Source organism: Aulostomus chinensis, chromosome 1 (assembly GCF_037954235.1).
Source record: "Aulostomus chinensis isolate RoL2024-O1b breed Wild chromosome 1, RoL_Achi_v1.0, whole genome shotgun sequence".
Taxonomy (NCBI): domain Eukaryota; kingdom Metazoa; phylum Chordata; class Actinopteri; order Syngnathiformes; family Aulostomidae; genus Aulostomus; species Aulostomus chinensis.
Genome location: NC_141320.1, coordinates 33,726,025 through 33,748,000, shown reverse-complemented (window position 1 = coordinate 33,748,000; position 21,976 = coordinate 33,726,025). Strand labels below are relative to the sequence as shown.

The 21,976-nt window shown below is 41.4% G+C and overlaps 1 non-coding gene across 1 annotated transcript; it reads right to left on the bottom strand.

Moving 5' to 3' along the window:
* Nucleotides 1-3,806: 3,806 nt before the first annotated feature.
* Nucleotides 3,807-3,878, bottom strand: trnae-cuc (transfer RNA glutamic acid (anticodon CUC)). The gene has a single exon. It is a non-coding gene; the product is annotated as a tRNA-Glu (tRNA).
* Between the last annotated feature and the right edge of the window lie 18,098 nt (nucleotides 3,879-21,976).

Here is a 21,976-nt window from a genome sequence, read left to right as displayed (position 1 = left end):
TTCGAACAACCTCAAAATATTGCTACAGTGACGTCGGAAGAATTGCTAATGAACTCAAAATGATGCTAACAGTAATGTAGTGATAGTTGCGAATTAACTCAGTGATGCTTACAGTAATGTAGTAAGAGTTTCGAACAACCTCAAAGTGATGCTGACAGTCATGTAGTAATGGTTGCTACGAACCTGAAAATATTGCAATAGTAAAGTAGGAAGAGTTGCTTCGAACCTCAAAATAATGCGACAGTGATGTCAGAAGAATTGCTAATGAACTCAAAATGATGCTTACAGTAATGTAGTTAGAGTTTCGAACAACTTCAAAGTGATGCTGACAGTCATGTAGTAAGAGTTGCTAATGAACTCAATTCAATGCCACAGTGATGTCATATGAATTGCTAATAAAAACAGTAATGCAGTGATAGTTGCTAATAAACTCAAAGTGATGCTTACAGTAATGTAGTAAGAGTTGCTATGAACCTTTAAATAATGCAACAATAATGTAGTAAGTGTTAGTAATGGAGAGATCGTTGTCCAGCAGTGGACAAACATCAGCATTCATCCCCCAGCAGCTCCTCTGATCAACAGAACAAGCTGAAGTATTCTGGAGAATGAGGGCATCGATCCCTCTACCTCTCACATGCTAAGCTAGCACTCTACCATTTGAGCTAATTCCCCTGTTAAGGAGCACAGCAGATGATGCAGGTTGACCTTCATGGTTGGATGACCTTCACCAGTTGAAGCTTCTCTGGTTGACCAATGTAATGGAGACCAAGGGTTCCATGACATAAATGATGAATTGAAGGTAGCATTTGTCTTGGTATTAACAGTTTATGTAAATTATTGGCACACACACATGTTAATGGTGAGGTTTATTGAATCAGCAAACATGTGAAACATTTTCTATGCCATGTGTTCCAGGGAGGGACCTGGGAAGCACAGGGGGACCGGCCATCCTACCTGTGGAAAATGAAGACCCCAGTGTCAGTCAGTGGGAGTCACTGTGCAAGGCCTGGTATTTTGGGTTTGTCAAGTTTGTCTCATGTAAATGTGGCAGTTTCAGTCGTCATGGTCAGTCCTCACCTCTTCCTGGTGGTTTCCTTAAAGGGGGTGGAGCCAACAACAGAGACCCTTGACCCCTGACCCTGGTCAGAGAGTCTCTGACCAGCTCTCCTGCTCTCTTTCCTCCTACCAGTCAAAGCAGACATCTTCACCTACTGATCTTGGATCTGCTGCCCGTTCCTGCCTGGTAAAAGAAGGAACCAGCACCTGGTTCTCCAGGCTGAATGAACTCCAGGACGTTGGCCAGCCGTGTCAGTTGAAACCTTATTTGTCCTAATAGAGAAAAAATAAGTCTGATTGTTGATGAAAGATGTCCTCATGGCTTTGAAACTGTGGTTGGGGACCAGCCAACATGAGCACATTCATGGAAGAATAGCAACAAAAACAGGAAGTGTTAGTTAGCAAGTACTCACCAGTCTGTCACTATCATACTTGATTCTAGTGGAACAAAATGGCTGCTGCTGACTGTGCTGCCTGGTGGAGGATCACTCTTCACCATCCTCTCAGGCCTTGATGGAACCAAAAAGGCCAGTTCCTGGAGAAGATCTTCTAGGGGTCCAGGTTAAAGCGGTGCCCCAGCTGGCAGCAGGTGCTGACCCAGGTCCTGCATGGGAGATACTGTCAGTTCTGTTCTGCCCTGCTCACAACCACAGGCTGGTGTTGAGGCCTGCAGCAACCAGGGCCCCAGTCACCAAGAGTATAAAGGCTGGTCATTGTGGCAGTGGGAGGAGTCAAAATGAAGACAGACCAATGTGAGCAGGACGTTCCTGGAGAAGTCAGAAGAACTTGACCATGTTTCCTACAGTACCCAGGAGGCCTGGTAGTTGTTGAAGGAAGCTCCAAAAGCAAAGAGCAGACAGCAGGACATCAAAAGAAAAGATCCAGACACTAAAACTACAAGTAGAAACAAGAAGAAATACTAAAAGCTTTGGAAAGATACTACAAGGTTGGATATACATTATTATATACACTACTATTCTCATTGACTCCTAAAGAGGGACAGGAAACATTAGAATGTGGATCAGATCAGCTGATTTCAGTGTTGAGTCCATCCCTCCATCCACTTTCTGTTCTATCCTTTAAGGGTCACGGGGGGGGGGGGGGGGGGTGATCCCAGGTGACATTGTTCAAGAGGCAGGGTTCACCCTGGACAGGTCACCAGTCCATCAGGAGAAATGAGGTGGTCGGTTTCATGCAACCTAAACTAAAACATTAGTCAGATCAAATTCAGATTAAAGCAAGAGTCTCCAGATCAAAGTCAGAATTCCTGATGATGTCATCAGGGCTTTGACAGTAACTAGAATTCTGTCTTTGATCTCAGGAGGACATGAAAGAAACACAATTTAGAAAAGTATATGAGACCACGGCAGCATGATGGTTTAGTGGTCAGCAATGTGGCCTCACAGCAAGAAGGTTCTGGATTTGAGTCCAGGCTCGGGTGCAGAATCTGCATGTTCTCCCCGTGCATGCGTGGGTTCTCTCTGGGTACTCCAGCTTCTTCCCACCGTCCAAAGACATGTAATTTGGGATGAGGCTGATTGGACACTCTAAATTGACTGTAGATGTGAGTGTGAATGGTTTTGGCGACCTGTCCAGGGTGAACCCCGCCTCTGGCCCGTAGATGCTGGGATAGGCTCCAGCCCCCTCGACCATCAATGTAGGTGTTTTGTTAATTGCATGCCACATGAAATTATTATTGGTCAGTTTCCTAGCAACAGTCTCACAGCGTCAAGACAAGAACACTTCTACTTTTGATGATGACAGTTTGTTCAACACTAAACTTCATCCAGTCCCATGTTGTCAAACACTGGAACCTCCACAGCACCTGAACAGGGACTTGAACCCTGGACCCTCACATTAAAAGTCTGATGCTCTACCGTCTGAGCTCCTCAGGCTCTTTCTACAGCATTGAGACAGGAACAGAAACACCTGTGAAGGTCAAACTGATGCTTTCTTGACTTGTTCAGTCCTCCATGTTGAAGTCCACCATGCTTTTGATTGGCTCTGATTCTCTGTGGCAAAATCCAACAAGAGGCTCCAAAAATGTCCTGAATGTCACAAGAATGCACAGGACAAGATGTTAGTTTCCTTCATGTCTGCAGTTCCTCCACTGGAAAGTAAAGTCAATGCTGCTCCTCTGCTGAAACCTGGGATCGGACCAGGGACCTTTAGAGCTTCAGTTTAAGGCTCTCCCAACTAAGCTGGTTCAGTTCTGAGGGAGGGCCCTGCTTCTCTCATTTATAATCTCTTCCACTCTCACTAGAACTTAGAGAGGATTGGAGCTTCTGAAGTCCTGACACAAATCAAACCAGGGACTTTGAACTACACAGTGAAGGAGTTGGTCATCAAGGTCGATGGCAGCTTATTAAGTTCTAGCTTTGATCAAATATAAGAAATGTAAATGAATTCAACATTGATTGCATTTCCCTCCTTTCTTTGGTGCAAGGAACTGAGGACTGGAGCTCTAAGTTTTCCAGTTCCTACATCAGTGAATGGACTTTCTGTGCTGCAAGGAGCCAAAGCTACTAAGGAGGATTACAGTTTGTCCTTGCAGGAGTCAGTGACTTAATAGAGTCTAACAAAGGGTTGGACCTGAATGAGACAGTCACCCTTCAACATGGGGCCATGGTAGAGTGAACCAAGAACACTACAATGGGGGTGAGAGTGGAGCCATGATGGACTCACAGTTCATCACCTCCACCATCATGTGGACCACCTGATCACCTCTCCCTCAACCTCTAAATAACTCATTCCCTGACCGGGAATCGAACCCGGGCCGCGGCGGTGAGAGCGCCGAATCCTAGCCACTAGACCATCAGGGACCACACTGAGCTCTCCAACAACAGAGACTATAGACAATGACTCAAGAACACAGGACTCTGTGGTCTCAGCTTGAGATGCAGAGGGTCCACCAAGACCACCAGACACCTCAGCCCCCTAAAGACAGTCCACCCGCAGGATCAGCTTCTATCACTCAGTGGTCCAGAACCATTATGGAGCCTGATCAGGAATGTGAGCAAAGCTCTTGGAACAGGCCTGCTGCCACCACAACTAAGATCCTGCAGGTCACTAGAAACTCCAGTGTCCAGCTGACAAGTGGACGTTCCTCTGATCTGTGGTGGTGCTGAGTTTAGCAAACATCTCCAACAAGAAGACGAAGGAGGCCATCAACTCCTCCAAGCTCAACATCTATACTGGCTTTACTGGGAGATCAGGAGGTCAAAGCAGACCTTCCCCCTCCACCTCAGATGGTTTCTACTCACAGAGATGAGGGACCAGTTCAAACCAACTCCCTGGAGCTCCCTTAAGCCATTGTCCCCCTCAGCTAACATCTGGATCTGGACCTGCACCGGTGCTGACTTGTGTCTTGAGTCCCCAGAGTTTGTTGAACCAGAGAAGCTTCAACTGGTGGCGGTCGTACAACCAAGCGTGAAGGTGAGCCTGCATTGTCTGATCTGGAGCTAACAGGAATTAGCAAGTTAGCAACATTTCTAGAGTTGCTGCTAAGTTGAATTTGAATTTATTTGTTGAAAGGTTCCAGTTTCTATGAGGTCAGGGAAGATTGGTGTGGATCTAAAGGTCCCTGGTTGGATTCCCACCTCTCACAGAGGACCTGATGCTTCACGTGAGCTGTGGGATTGGTCTTTACTGCTGAGACAGAAAGAATCCTCCCACATTGGCTTCTTTTAACTGTCAACATTGGTTTGGCTCATTGGAACATTTTCAAACCCTCGTTGCTCAGATTTTACATGAATTTGATCATGACTTTAGACAAATGTTCTGTTTATTAATTAAATAATCACTTCAGTTATGAATTTAGTGACTCAACCAGACTTGGTCCATGACAAAAGTCAGTCTGGTTATTATTCAGTTTCCAGTCAGTAGGGACACACACACACACACACACACACACACACACACACACACACACAGCCTGTCTTCAGTATAAAATGGTCTGTCACGTTCTCTCACGTTGGAAGATTTCTCTGACTCCATTGTGAATACAGAGATTCTTCATCTGCCACCTGAGTCTTGATCCACTGATTCCTCTGATCCACCTTTTTTGCTCCAACAAGGCTGACATGGATCAGGTGGGTCCATGTCATCCAATCAGGATGACCCAGTCATGTGACTGAAGGAGCTGAGAGCTTCGAAACATCATGGGTGATGGTGTCTTCCACTGTAGTCAGCAGCCACAACTCCTCTATCAACACCTGTCAGAGACCTGCTGGAGGCCCCACTGAGGTTTGAACTGGGATCACTGGATTCACAGTCCAGAGTGCTCACCATTCCACCATGGAACCATCAAAGATGAAACGTGTGAGACAAAGTATGGCACTAATCATGTATGAGTGACTGCAGTGGTTTTCTGGATCTAATTTCCACAAACAAATGATAATTTGGGGAAAGGTCTGACAAAGTCTGACAAACCTACCCTGATTTTTTCAAAAAAAAAAAGGATGATTTTTAGACAGTGACATAGGGCAGAGTTGAGTTCATGGCAGTAAGAAATGATTTTCATTTTTCTAAAGGACAAGAAATGAACCAGAACATTAGAACCACGTAACATCTCTTGATCAGTTTGTTACATGGGACACATTCCAGACAGGAAGGTCCCACCAAGACTTGAACTGGGATCACTGGATCCAGAGTTCTCACCCTTCCACCATGGAACCAAACACAAGGAGGAGGCTCCTCTAAATACCACTTGACATCACCTGCAATCAACCTGTTGCTATTTGGAGGTTCATCTTGCTCTTGTTCCAGACTACATTGTCAAAAGGATCATGAACCACAAGGAAATCATGGAACTCCAGATTGATTCAGGACTTTCTAACTCCATCGTATGACCTGGGAGCAAAGACTGGCCAGGCCTTCCTTAATTTATCAGTTAATTACTGCTTCAACAAACATGCCACTTAATTAAGTTACCAGAATTTCTCTCATTGAAAAACCCACCAGCCTGATTTCTTGACATGACATGAAAAATTCTCCAAGAACCCACAGTTGGGTGGAAAGATACCAGGTTAACCAGGAGGAGTCCTGTTCCTGAACCATGGATGGAACAAAGTCCACTGGAAAACTCAGCAGTTCCTGAGTGCCAGATCCATCCGGGAGCTTGGGTCTCCCCTTGACTGTGGTGATCCATGAGATCAAGGAGGACAGAGGAAAGAAAAATCCTGTTGGAGATCTCCTACCTTCTTCCTCCACTTCACTACTACTTGGATGTCAGGAATATGAGGTACTTTACTCAAATGAGGTACTAGGAGTTTCCTGTTTGACAAGAAGGAAGTCAGAGGTTCATACCTCACTTGTTGGTGGTGCCCTCAACCTGCTGAGAGCATCACTTAGTTCTCTACAGAGAAACATGGCAGCTCTGCTGAAGGCTGCAGGAAACCTGCTGGAACTGAGACTTGGACTCAGGTCACTGGATTCAAAGTCCAGGGTGCAAACAGGTCCACCAGGGCATCTGTGCTTTACTTACCGTGTAAAAAGGACCACAGTGGTCGTCTGGTTTTAATTTAACAAACAAATACGGTTGAAAACTTTGAGACAGTGACACAGGGGTCTTATTTGAAGGGCCATGGGATGGGAAATATTCCAGACCTCTGAGATCAGAGCGCTCACTTTGATCTCAGGGTCAGTGGTTAGTGGCCCACTTTGATGTCTGGGATATCAGGTTCAAGGTTCTTCACAGCTCTGAATGAAGGCTTTCTAAAGTGTTAACCAGTACTCGAGTTGTAAAAAAAAATCAGGGGGGATGGTAGATTTTGATGTTTAGGAACAGATCATTTGTGCTGATGACAGCGCATCAGGTGAGAGACCAACAGTGTACCCTTACTCCTCTCAAACAACAAGCATGCTATGGATATTACCTGTCTGCTACTCCTGTCATTGATCTTGACCAAGCCCCCAGGCTGACACTGCTACCACTGCTCCTACATAGTTAGAGTCAAATGCAGAGGACATTTTCCCACCGGGTGCAAGTGCAACTTCATACTCATGCTACCTATAAATCTGCTAATTCATCTATATTTTGAAACAAAACATTCTCAAGTCAAGTCCATTTTAATTAAAGTGCAAGAGCAAAAGAATGAAACAAATGTACTTTGGCAGGATAGCGCTACACTCCCCACCGTGAGGGGCAGTGTGGCAGACGATAGTGAGTGGTCACCTAGCAGTAGACCTGGTCCGACCCTTCTCCGTCCTTTCCACTTCCTCTCCCTCCTTTACGGAGCCGACAGCCGTGCGTGGTGGCGTCTCGCTGGTCAGCAGATCGGTTACAAACAAAGGTATGCATGCTTGCTCTGCTCCATTATTCTGTGTCATGGGCCCCCTGTTTACTCCAGTTTTGCTCCGTCCGGCGGTGTGGTGTTACCGGGAGCTGGGCTGTCTCCCTTGGGCCGGTGTGTGCGTGGTGCGCTTTCTGTGGGTAAGACGCGTAGTTGTCTGCCTTTCATATCAAGCTGCCGATGATCTGTGGTGTTCTGATTATCCTCTTCCGGCCATCGTTTGTGTAGTCTGGGCTGCGGGCTTCCTCCTCCTGCCTCGTCTGACGCCACGATTCTGCTCTCCGGTAGGAAATGTTTATTCTTACAGTAATGTTGTGAAAGTTTCGAACTCCCTCAAAATGATGCTACAGTCATGTAGAAAGAGTTGCTACGAACCTAAAAATGATGCGACAGTGATGTAGTAAGAATTGCTCATGGAGTCAAAATGATGCTAACAGTAATGGAGTGATAGTTGCTAATAAACTCAGTGATGCTTACAGTAATGTAGTAAGTGTTTCGAACTCCCTCAAAATGATGCTGACAGTCATGTAGTAAGAGTTGCTACGAACCTTAAAATAATGCGACAGTGATGTCGGAAGAATTGCTCATGATCTCAAAATTATACGATTGCTGATTCGGCTCATAACGGACGCTGCTCCCAGTAACGGCGGTTAAAGCCGTGCACTACGGCCTTTATAAGAGCCTCAACGTGGGCCAAGAGAGGGCATCCCGACCCTCATCGGCGCTGAGCCATCCCCCTTGGAGACTGGTTTTTATAAGAGGGGCAGACATTTCCTTAATTACTTGAGTTTATTCCTTTTCTATTTGTTATTTCTTTCTTTGAATTATTACTGTTAGTTTTTGTGGGTTACATTTGATTTATTGTTTAGAACCCTTATTATTATTATTATTATTATTATTATTATTATTATTATTATTATTATTATTGCCTTTTGCTCCCCATTTTGATCATTTGGATTTAAAACAGTTTCTGTTGGGTTATTTGGGGTAGCTATATTTGGTTCGTGTGTGAGGGTTGCCTTGATTTCATGTTTTTGATGGTGTTCTTTTCTTTTCTTTGACAGGTGTTGAGGGCCCAGAGCGGCAGCGGTCCCCCTGGTGGTGGTTCCTTATTCATGTTTTTTTGGTTTGCTGTGTCACGGGCGCAGTGTAGCTTTTTTGGATCCCTCCCCTTTTCGTTACCGCTGTCGTGGTAAGCCCAAGTCCTGTCCCCTTTTCCTTTCGGTAATTCCTCTTGCACTCCTTATTATATCCATTGGTATTCATTTAGTCTGTTGCTCATTTTAAACTATTTTTCTAATAAAAGTATTTTATAATTGGAAATAACGATCCTTTCCTGTTGTATCTCTCGAACTGTGTGCCTTTGTTCAAATTGAAGCCTGGTCATTTTGAAATTTTGTTTATATCCTGGGGTGAAAGCCCCCAGGTGGCGTTGTCGGCAACTGTTCCCCACTGCTCGCCTTGCCACACTACGAACCTCAAAATAATGCGACAGTGATGTAATAAGAATTGCTAATGAACTCAAAATGATGCTTACAGTAATGTAGTAAGTCTTGCTACGAACCTCAAAATAATGCGACAGTGATGTCGGAAGAATTGCTAATGATCTAAAAATGATGCCGACAGTAATGTGAAGGTTTCGAATAACCTCAAAGTGATGCTGACAGTCATGTGGTAAGAATTGCTAATGAACTCAAAATGATGCTAAAAGTAATGTCGTGAGAGTTGCTAATAAACTCAGTGATGCTTAAAGTAATGTAGTAAGTGTTTCGAACTCCCTCAAAATGATGCTGACAGTCAGGTAGTAAGAGTTGCTACTAACCTCAAAATAATGCGACAGTGATGTCAGAAGAATTGCTAATAAACTCAAAATGATGCGAACAGTAATGTAGCAAGTGTTATGAAAAACCTCAAAGTGATGCTGAATGTCATGTAGTAAGAGTTGCTACGAACCTCAAAACAATGCAACAGTGATTTCAGAAGAATTGCTAATGATCTCAAAATGATGCGACAGTGATGTCGTAAGAATTGCTAATGAACTCAAAATGATGCTAAAAGTAATGTAGTGAAGGTTTCGAATAACCTCAAAGTGATGCTGATATTCATGTAGTAAGAGTTGCTAGGAACCTCAAAATAATGCGACAGTGATGTCGTAAGAATTGCTAATGATCCCAAAATGATGCAACAGTGATGTCGTAAGAATTGCGAATTTACTCAAAATGATACTAACAGTAATGTAGTGATAGTTGCTAATAAACTCAGTGATGCTTACAGTAATGCTGTAAGTGTTGCTACGAACCACAAAAGTGTAATGTAGTGTAGTGTAGTGAGAATTGCTAATGAACTCAACATGATGCTAACAGTAATGTAGTGAAAGTTTCGAATAACCTCAAAGTGATGCTGACAGTCATGTGGTTAGAGTTGCGAGTAACCTAAAAATGATGCTGACAGTAATGTAGTAAGATTTGCTAATAACCTCAAAATAATGCGACAGTGATGTCGGAAGAATTGCTAATGAATTCAAAATGATGCTAACAGTAATGTAGTGATAGTTGCTAATAAACTCAGTGATGCTTACAGTAATGTAGTAAGTGTTTCGAACTCCCTCAAAATGATGCTGACAGTCAGGTAGTAAGAGTTGCTACTAACCTCAAAATAATGCGACAGTGATGTCAGGAGAATTGCTAATAAACTCAAAATGATGCTAACAGTAATGTAGCAAGTGTTATGAAAAACCTCAAAGTGATGCTGAATGTCATGTAGAAAGAGTTGCTACGAACCTCAAAAAAATGCGACAGTGATGTCTGAAGAATTGCTAAAGATCTCAAAATGATGCGACAGTAATGGAGTAAGAATTGCTAATGTACTCAAAATGATGCTAACCGTCATGTAGTGAAAGTTTTGAATAACCTCAAAGTGATGTTGACAGTCATGTTGTTAGAGTTTCGAGTAACCTAAAAATGATGCGGAAAGTAATGTAGTAAGAGTTGCTAATAACCTCAAAACAATGCGACAGTGATGTCAGAAGAATTGCTAATAAACTCAAAATGATGCTAACAGTAATGTAGCAAGTGTTATGAAAAACCTCAAAGTGATGCTGAATGTCATGTAGAAAGAGTTGCTACGAACCTCAAAAAAATGCGACAGTGATGTCTGAAGAATTGCTAAAGATCTCAAAATGATGCGACAGTAATGGAGTAAGAATTGCTAATGTACTCAAAATGATGCTAACCGTCATGTAGTGAAAGTTTCGAATAACCTCAAAGTGATGTTGACAGTCATGTTGTTAGAGTTTCGAGTAACCTAAAAATGATGCGGAAAGTAATGTAGTAAGAGTTGCTAATAACCTCAAAACAATGCGACAGTGATTTCAGAAGAATTGCAAATGATCTCAAAATGATGCGACAGTGATGTCGTAAGAATTGCTAATGAACTAAAAAAGATGCTAAAAGTAATGTAGTGAAGGTTTCGAATAACCTCAAATTGATGTTGACAGTCATGTTGTTAGAGTTTCGAGTAACCTAAAAATGATGCGGACAGTAATGTAGTAAGAGTTGCTAATAACCTCAAAATAATGCGACAGTGATGTCTGAAGAATTGCTAATGATCTCAAAATGATGCGACAGTGATGTCGTAAGAATTGCTAATGAAGTCAAAATAATGCTAACAGTAATGTAGTGATAGCTGCTAATAACCTCAAAATGATGCTTACAGTGATGTAGTGATAGTTACTAATAAACTCAAAATAATGCGACAGTGATGTAGTAAGAGTTGCTAAAAACCTCAAAATAATGCGACAGTGATGTCGGAAGAATTGCTAATGATCTCAAAATGATGCGACAGTGATGTAATGAGAGTTGCTACTAACCTCAAAATGATGCTGAAAGTGATGTATTGAGAGTTGCTAAAAACCTAAAAATGATGCTACAGTGATGTAATGAGAGTTGCAACGATCCTCAAAATGATGCTACAGTGATGTGGTGAGAGTTGCTACGAACCTCAAAATGATGCTACAGTAATGTCGTGAGAGTTGCGACTATCCTCAAAATGATGCGACAGTGATGTAATGAGAGTTGCTACAAATGTCCAAATGATGCTAGAGTGATGTAATGAGAGTTGCTAAAACCTAAGAAATAATGCTACAGTCATGTGCTGAGAGTTGATAGTAATTTCAAAATCATGCTAAAGTGATGTAATGAGAGTTGCTACTTACCTAAGAAATTATGCTTCAGTGATGTGGTGATAGTTGCTACGAACCTCAAAATGATGCGACAATGACGTAGTGAGAGTAGATACTAATCTCAAAATGATTCTGACAGTGATGTGGTGAGAGTTGCTACGATCCTCAAAATGATGCTACAGTGATGTTATGACAGTTGCTACTAACCTAAGAAATTATGCTGACAGTGTTGTGGTGAGAGTTGATAGTAATTTCAAAATCATGCGAAAGTGATGTCATGAGAGTTGCTTCTAACCGAAGAAATGATGCTACAGTGATGTGGTGAGAATTGCTACGATGCTCAAACTGAAGCTTCCAGTAATGTAGTGAGAGTTGCTCCAAACCTCGAAATGATGCTACAGTGATGTAGTGATAGTTGCTCCAAACCTCAAAATGATGCTATAGTGATGTCATGGGAGTTGCTACTAACCTAAGAAATGATGCTACAGTGATGTAATGAGAGTTGCTACGATCCTCAAAATGATGCTACAGTGATGTGGTGAAAGTTGCTACTTACCTAAGAAATGATGCTACAGTGATGTGGTGAGAGTTGCTACGAACCTCAAAATGATGCTACAGTGATGTAATGAGAGTTGCTACTAATCTCAAAATCATGGTACAGTAATGTCGTGAGAGTTGCTACTTCCCTAAGAAATGATGCTACAGTGATGTGGTGAGAGTTGCTACGAACCTCAAAATGATGCTACAGTGATGTAATGAGGGTTGCTATTTACCTAAGAAATGATGCAACAGTGATGTGGTGAGAGTTGCTACGAATCTCAAAAAGATGCTACAGTGATGTTATGAGAGTTGTTACTTACCTAAGAAATGATGCTACAGTGATGTGGTGAGAGTTGCTACGAAGCTCAAAATGATGCAACAGTGATGTGGTGAGAGTTGCTACGAACCTCAAAATGATGCTACAGTGATGTGGTGAGAGTTGCTACGAATCTCAAAATGATGCGACAGTGATGTAGTGAGAGTTGCTACGAACCTAAGAAGTGATGCTACAGTGATGTAATGAGAGTTGCTACTAATCTCAAAATGATGCTACAGTAATGTCGTGAGAGTTGCTACTTACCTCAAAATGATGCTGACAGTGATGTGGTGACAGTTGCTACGATCCTCAAAATGATGCTACAGTGATGTAATGAGAGTTGCTACTTACCTAAGAAATGATGCTACAGTGATGTGGTGAGAGTTGCTACAAACCTCAAAATGATGCTCCAATGATGTAATGAAAGTTGATAGTAATTTCAAAATCATGCTAAAGTGATGTAATGAGAGTTGCTACTTACCTAAGAAATGATGCTAGAGTGATGTGGTGAGAGTTGATAGTACTTTCAAAATCATGCTAAAGTGATGTAATGAGAGTTGCTACTTACCTAAGAAATGATGCTAGAGTGATGTGGTGAGAGTTGCTACGAACCTAAAAATGATGCTACAGTGATGTAATGAGAGTTGCTACGAATCTCAAAATGATGCTACAGTAATGTCGCGAGAGTTGCGACTATCCACAAAATGATGCAACAGTGATGAAGTGAGAGTTGCTATGATCCTTAAAATGAGGTGGCAGTGATGTAGTGAGAGTTGATACTAATCTCAAAATGATGCTGACAGTGATGTGGTGAGAGTTGCGACGAACCTCAAAATCATGCTACAGTGATGTACTGAGAGTTGCTACAAATGTCCAAATGATGCTAGAGTGATGTAATGAGAGTTGCTACTTACCTAAGAAATAATGCGACAGTGATGTAATGAGAGTTGCTACGAATCTCAAAATGATGCTACAGTAATGTCGAGAGAGTTGCGACTATCCTCAAAATGATGCGACAGTGATGTAGTGAGATTTGCTACGATCCTTAAAATGAGGTGGCAGTGATGTGGTGAGAGTTGATACTAATCTCAAAATGATGCTGACAGTGATGTGGTGAGAATTGATAGTAATTTCAAAATCACGCTAAAGTGATGTAATGAGAGTTGCTACTTTCCGACGAATTGATGCTACAGTGATGTGGTGAGAGTTGCGACGAACATCAAAATCATGCTACAGTGATGTAGTGAGAGTTGCTACGAATCTCAAAATGATTCTACAGTAATGTCGTGAGAGTTGCGACTATCCTCAAAATGATGCAACAGTGATGTAGTGAGAGTTGCTACAATCCTCAAAATGATGCGATAGTGATGTGGTGAGAGGTGCTACGATCCTTAAAATGAGGTGGCAGTGATGTAGTGAGAGTTGATACTAATCTCAAAATGATGCTGACAGTGATGTAGTGAGAGTTGCGACAAACCTAAGAAGTGATGCTACAGTGATGTAGTGAGAGTTGCTACGAACCGCAAAATGATGCTCCAGTGATATAATGAGGGTTGCTATTTACCTAAGAAATGATGCTACAGTGATGTGGTGAGAGTTGCTACGAATTTCAAAATGATTCTACAGTGATATAATGAGAGTTGCTACAAACCTAAGAAATGATGCGACAGTGATGTGGTGAGAGTTGCTACGAACCTCAAAATGATGCTACAGTGATGTGGTGAGAGTTGCTACGAATCTCAAAATGATGCCACAGTGATGTAGTGAGAGTTGCTACGAACCTCAAAATGATGCGACAGTGATGTGGTGAGAGTTGCTACGAATCTCAAAATGATGCTAAAGTGATGTAATGAGAGTTGCTACAAACCGAAGAAGTGATGCTACAGTGATGTGGTGAGAGTTGATAGTAATTTCAAAATAATGCTAAAGCGGTGTAATGAGAGATGCTACTTCCCTAAGAAATGATGCTACAATGATGTAGTGAGAGTTGCAACGAACCGCAAAATGATGCTACAGTGATGTGGTGAGAGTTGCTACGAACCTCAAAATGATGCTACAGTGATGTAATGAGGGTTGCTATTTACCGAAGAAATTATGCTACAGTGATGTGGTGAGAGTTGCTACGAACCTCAAAATGATGCTACAGTGATGTGGTGAGAGTTGCTACGAACCGCAAAATGATACTACAGTGATATAATGAGGGTTTCTATATACCGAAGAAATGATGCTACAGTGATGTGGTGAGAGTTGCTACGAACCGCAAAATGATGCTACAGTGATATAATGAGGGTTGCTATTTACCTAAGAAATGATGCTACAGTGATGTGGTGAGAGTTGCTACGAACCTCAAAATGATGCTACAGTGATGTAATGAGAGTTGCTACGAATCTCAAAATGATGCTAAAGTAATGTCGTGAGAGTTGCTACTATCCTCGAAATGATGCAACAGTGATGTAGTGAGAGTTGCTACGATTCTCAAAATGATGCTAAAGTGATGTAATGAGAGTTGCTAAAAAACCTAAAAAGTGATGCTACAGTGATGTGGTGAGAGTTGCTATTTACCTAAGAAATGATGCCACAGTGATGTGGTGAGAGTTGCTACGAACCTCAAAATGATGCTACAGTGATGTAGTGAGAGTTGCTACGAACCTAAGAAGTGATGCTACAGTGATGTAATGAGAGTTGCTACTAATCTCAAAATCATGGTACAGTGATGTCGTGAGAGTTGCTACGAATCTCAAAATGATTCTAAAGTGATGTAATGAGAGTTGCTACAAACCTAAGAAGTGATGCTACAGTGATGTGGTGAGAGTTGATAGTAATTTCAAAATAATGCTAAAGCGGTGTAATGAGAATTGCTACTTCCCTAAGAAATGATGCTACAGTGATGTGGTGAGAGTTGCTACGATCCTCAAAATGATGCTACAGTGATGTGGTGAGAGTTGCTACGAACCTCAAAATGATGCTACAGTGATGTAATGAGGGTTGCTATTTACCTAAGAAATGATGCTACAGTGATGTGGTGAGAGTTGCGACGAACCTTAAAATGATGCTACAGTGATGTGGTGAGAGTTGTTACGAACCGCAAAATGATACTACAGTGATATAATGAGGGTTGCTATTTACCTAAGAAATGATGCTACAGTGATGTGGTGAGAGTTGCTAAGAAACTCAAAATGATGCTACAGTGATGGAATGAGGGTTGCTATTTACCTAAGAAATTATGCTACAGTGATGTGGTGAGAGTTGCTACGAATCTCAAAATGATGCTACAGTGATGTGGTGAGAGTTGCTACGAACCGAAAAAATGATGCTACAGAGATGTAATGAGGGTTGCTATTTACCTAAGAAATGATGCTACAGTGATGTGGTGAGAGTTGCTCCGAACCTCAAAATGATGCTACAGTGATGTGGTGAGAGTTGCTACGAATCTCAAAATGATGCTAAAGTGATGTAATGAGAGTTGCTACAAACCGAAGAAGTGATGCTACAGTGATGTGGTGAGAGTTGATAGTAATTTCAAAATAATGCTAAAGCAGTGTATTGAGGGTTGCTATTTTCCTAAGAAATGATGCTACAGTGATGTGGTGAGAGTTGCTACGAATTTCAAAATGATGCTACAGTGATATAATGAGAGTTGCTACAAACCTAAGAAATGATGCGACAGTGATGTGGTGAGAGTTGCTACGAACCTCAAAATGATGCTACAGTGATGTGGTGAGAGTTGCTACGAATCTCAAAATGATGCCACAGTGATGTAGTGAGAGTTGCTACGAACCTCAAAATGATGCAACAGTGATGTAGTGAGAGTTGCTACGAATCTCAAAATGATGCGACAGTGATGTAGTGAGAGTTGCTACGAACCTAAGAAGTGATGCTACAGTGATGTAATGAGAGTTGCTACTAATCTCAAAATCATGCAACAGTAATGTCGTGAGAGTTGCTACGAATCTCAAAATGATGCTAAAGTGATGTAATGAGAGTTGCTACAAACCGAAGAAGTGATGCTACAGTGATGTGGTGAGAGTTGAAAGTAATTTCAAAATAATGCTAAAGCAGTGGAATGAGAGTTGATACTTCCCTAAGAAATGATGCGACAGTGATGTCGTGAGCGTTGCTACGAACCTCAAAATGATGCTACAGTGATGTAATGAGGGTTGCTATTTACCTAAGAAATGATGCTACAGTGATGAAGTGAGAGTTGCTACGAACCGCAAAATGATGCTCCAGTGATATAATGAGGGTTGCTATTTACCTAAGAAATGATGCTACAGTGATGTGGTGAGAGTTGCTACGAATTTCAAAATGATGCTACAGTGATATAATGAGAGTTGCTACAAACCTAAGAAATGATGCGACAGTGATGTGGTGAGAGTTGCAACGAACCTCAAAATGATGCTACAGTGATGTGGTGAGAGTTGCTACGAATCTCAAAATGATGCCACAGTGATGTAGTGAGAGTTGCTACAAACCTCAAAATGATGCGACAGTGATGTGGTGAGAGTTGCTACGAATCTCAAAATGATGCGACAGTGATGTAGTGAGAGTAGCTACGAACCTAAGATTGATGCTACAGTGATGTAATGAGAGTTGCTACTAATCTCAAAATCATGCTACAGTAATGTCGTGAGTGTTGCTACGAATCTCAAAATGATGCTAAAGTGATGTAATGAGAGTTGCTACAAACCGAAGAAGTGATGCTACAGTGATGTGGTGAGAGTTGATAGTAATTTCAAAATAATGCTAAAGCGGTGTAATGAGAGTTGCTACTTCCCCAAGAAATGATGCTACAATGATGTAGTGAGAGTTGCTACGAACCGCAAAATGATGCTACAGTGATGTAATGAGGGTTGCTATTTACCAAAGAAATGATGCCACAGTGATGTGGTGAGAGTTGCTACGAACCTCAAAATGATGCTACAGTGATGTAGTGAGAGTTGCTACGAACCTAAGAAGTGATGCTACAGTGATGTAATGAGAGTTGCTACTAATCTCAAAATCATGGTACAGTAATGTCGTGAGAGTTGCTACGAACCTCGAAATGATTCTAAAGTGATGTAATGAGAGTTGCTACAAACCTAAGAAGTGATGCTACAGTGATGTGGTGAGAGTTGATAGTAATTTCAAAATAATGCTACAGTTGCAACTTCCCTGAGAAATGATGCGACAGTGATGTGGTGAGAGTTGCTACGAACCTCAAAATGATGCTACAGTGATGTAATGAGGGTTGCTATTTACCTAAGAAATGATGCTACAGTGATGTGGTGAGAGTTGCTACGAACCTCAAAATGATGCTACAGTGATGTGGTGAGAGTTGATACGAACCGCAAAATGATACTACAGTGATATAATGAGGGTTGCTATTTACCTAAGAAATGATGCTGCAGTGATGTGGTGAGAGTTGCTACGAAACTCAAAATGATGCTACAGTGATGTAATGAGGGTTGCTATTTACCAAAGAAATCATGCTACAGTAATGTCGTGAGAGTTGCTACGAATCTCAAAATGATGCGACAGTGATGTAGTGAGAGTTGCTACGTACCTAAGAAGTGATGCTACAGTGATGTAATGAGAGTTGCTACTAATCTCAAAATCATGCAACAGTAATGTCGTGAGAGTTGCTACGAATCTCAAAATGATGCTAAAGTGATGTAATGAGAGTTGCTACAAACCGAAGAAGTGATGCTACAGTGATGTGGTGAGAGTTGATAGTAATTTCAAAATAATGCTAAAGCAGTGGAATGAGAGTTGCTACTTCCCTAAGAAATGATGCGACAGTGATGTCGTGAGCGTTGCTACGAACCTCAAAATGATGCTACAGTGATGTAATGAGGGTTGCTATTTACCTAAGAAATGATGCTACAGTGATGTGGTGAGAGTTGCTACGAACCTCAAAATGATGCTACAGTGATGTAATGAGAGTTGCTACGAATCTCAAAATGATGCTAAAGTAAGGTCGTGAGAGTTGCTACTATCCTCAAAATGATGCAACAGTGATGTGGTGAGAGTTGCTACGATCTTCAAAATGATGCTCAAGTGATGTAATGAGAGTTGCGACAAACCTAAGAAGTGATGCTACAGTGATGTAGTGAGAGTTGCTACGAACCGCAAAATGATGCTCCAGTGATATAATGAGGGTTGCTATTTACCTAAGAAATGATGCTACAGTGATGTGGTGAGAGTTGCTACGAATTTCAAAATGATGCTACAATGATATAATGAGAGTTGCTACAAACCTAAGAAATGATGCGACAGTGATGTGGTGAGAGTTGCAACGAACCTCAAAATGATGCTACAGTGATGTGGTGAGAGTTGCTACGAATCTCAAAATGATGCCACAGTGATGTAGTGAGAGTTGCTACGAACCTCAAAATGATGCGACAGTGATGTGGTGAGAGTTGCTACGAATCTCAAAATGATGCGACAGTGATGTAGTGAGAGTAGCTACGAACCTAAGAAGTGATGCTACAGTGATGTAATGAGAGTTGCTACTAATCTCAAAATCATGCTACAGTAATGTCGTGAGTGTTGCTACGAATCTCAAAATGATGCTAAAGTGATGTAATGAGAGTTGCTACAAACCGAAGAAGTGATGCTACAGTGATGTGGTGAGAGTTGATAGTAATTTCAAAATAATGCTAAAGCGGTGTAATGAGAGTTGCTACTTCCCCAAGAAATGATGCTACAATGATGTAGTGAGAGTTGCTACGAACCGCAAAATGATGCTACAGTGATAAAATGAGGGTTGCTATTTACCTAAGAAATGAGGCCACAGTGATGTGGTGAGAGTTGCTACGAACCTCAAAATGATGCTACAGTGATGTAATGAGAGTTGCTACAAACCTAAGAAGTGATGCTACAGTGATGTGGTGAGAGTTGATAGTAATTTCAAAATAATGCTAAAGCGGTGTAATGAGAGTTGCTACTTCCCTAAGAAATGATGCGACAGTGATGTGGTGAGAGTTGCTACGAACCTCAAAATGATGCTACAGTGATGTAATGAGGGTTGCTATTTACCTAAGAAATGATGCCACAGTGATGTGGTGAGAGTTGCTCCGAACCTCAAAATGATGCTACAGTGATGTTATGAGAGTTGCTACGAATCTCAAAACGATGCTAAAGTAATGTCGTGAGAGTTGCTACTATCCTCAAAATGATGCTAAAGTGATGTAATGAGAGTTGCTACAAACCTAAGAAGTGATGCTACAGTGATGTGGTGAGAGTTGCTACTATCCTCAAAATGATGCTAAAGTGATGTAATGAGAGTTGCTACGAATCTCAAAATGATGCTAAAGTGATGTAATGAGAGTTGCTAAAAACCTAAGAAGTGATGCTACAGTGATGTGGTGAGAGTTGATAGTAATTTCAAAATAATGCTAAAGCAGTGGAATGAGAGTTGCTACTTCCCTAAGAAATGATGCGACAGTGATGTCGTGAGCGTTGCTACGAACCTCAAAATGATGCGACAGTGATGTAATGAGGGTTGCTATTTACCTAAGAAATGATGCTACAGTGATGTGGTGAGAGTTGCTACGAACCTCAAAATGATGCTACAGTGATGTAATGAGAGTTGCTACGAATCTCAAAATGATGCTAAAGTAAGGTTGTGAGAGTTGCTACTATCCTCAAAATGATGCAACAGTGATATGGTGAGAGTTGCTACGATCTTCAAAATGATGCTACAGTGATGTAGTGAGAGTTGCTACGAACCGCAAAATGATACTACAGTGATATAATGAGGGTTGCTATTTACCGAAGAAATGATGCGACAGTGATGTGGTGAGAGTTGCTACGAACCGCAAAATGATGCTACAGTGATATAATGAGGGTTGCTATTTACCTAAGAAATGATGCTACAGTGATGTGGTGAGAGTTGCTACGAACCTCAAAATGATGCTACAGTGATGTAATGAGAGTTGCTACGAATCTCAAAATGATGCTAAAGTAATGTCGTGAGAGTTGCTACTATCCTCGAAATGATGCAACAGTGATGTAGTGAGAGTTGCTACGATTCTCAAAATGATGCTAAAGTGATGTAATGAGAGTTGCTAAAAAACCTAAAAAGTGATGCTACAGTGATGTGGTGAGAGTTGCTACTAATCTCAAAATCATGCAACAGTAATGTCGTGAGAGTTGCTACGAATCTCAAAATGATGCTAAAGTGATGTAATGAGAGTTGCTACAAACCGAAGAAGTGATGCTACAGTGATGTGGTGAGAGTTGATAGTAATTTCAAAATAATGCTAAAGCAGTGGAATGAGAGTTGCTACTTCCCTAAGAAATGATGCGACAGTGATGTCGTGAGCGTTGCTACGAACCTCAAAATGATGCTACAGTGATGTAATGAGGGTTGCTATTTACCTAAGAAATGATGCTACAGTGATGTGGTGAGAGTTGCTACGAACCTCAAAATGATGCTACAGTGATGTAATGAGAGTTGCTACGAATCTCAAAATGATGCTAAAGTAAGGTCGTGAGAGTTGCTACTATCCTCAAAATGATGCAACAGTGATGTGGTGAGAGTTGCTACGATCTTCAAAATGATGCTCAAGTGATGTAATGAGAGTTGCGACAAACCTAAGAAGTGATGCTACAGTGATGTAGTGAGAGTTGCTACGAACCGCAAAATGATGCTCCAGTGATATAATGAGGGTTGCTATTTACCTAAGAAATGATGCGACAGTGATGTGGTGAGAGTTGCTTCGAATTTCAAAATGATGCTACAGTGATATAATGAGAGTTGCTACAAACCTAAGAAATGATGCGACAGTGATGTGGTGAGAGTTGCTACGAATTTCAAAATCATGCTACAATGATATAATGAGAGTTGCTACAAACCTAAGAAATGATGCGACAGTGATGTGGTGAGAGTTGCAACGAACCTCAAAATGATGCTACAGTGATGTGGTGAGAGTTGCTACGAATCTCAAAATGATGCCACAGTGATGTAGTGAGAGTTGCTACGAACCTCAAAATGATGCGACAGTGATGTGGTGAGAGTTGCTACGAATCTCAAAATGATGCTAAAGTGATGTAATGAGAGTTGCTACAAACCGAAGAAGTGATGCTACAGTGATGTGGTGAGAGTTGATAGTAATTTCAAAATAATGCTAAAGCGGTGTAATGAGAGTTGCTACTTCCCCAAGAAATGATGCTACAATGATGTAGTGAGAGTTGCTACGAACCGCAAAATGATGCTACAGTGATAAAATGAGGGTTGCTATTTACCTAAGAAATGAGGCCACAGTGATGTGGTGAGAGTTGCTACGAACCTCAAAATGATGCTACAGTGATGTAATGAGAGTTGCTACAAACCTAAGAAGTGATGCTACAGTGATGTGGTGAGAGTTGATAGTAATTTCAAAATAATGCTACAGTTGCAACTTCCCTAAGAAATGATGCTACAGTGATGTTATGAGAGTTGCTACTAATCTCAAAATCATGCTACAGTAATGTCGTGAGAGTTGCTACGAATCTCAAAATGATGCTAAAGTGATGTAATGAGAGTTGCTACAAACCTAAGAAGTGATGCTACAGTGATGTGGTGAGAGTTGATAGTAATTTCAAAATAATGCTAAAGCGGTGTAATGA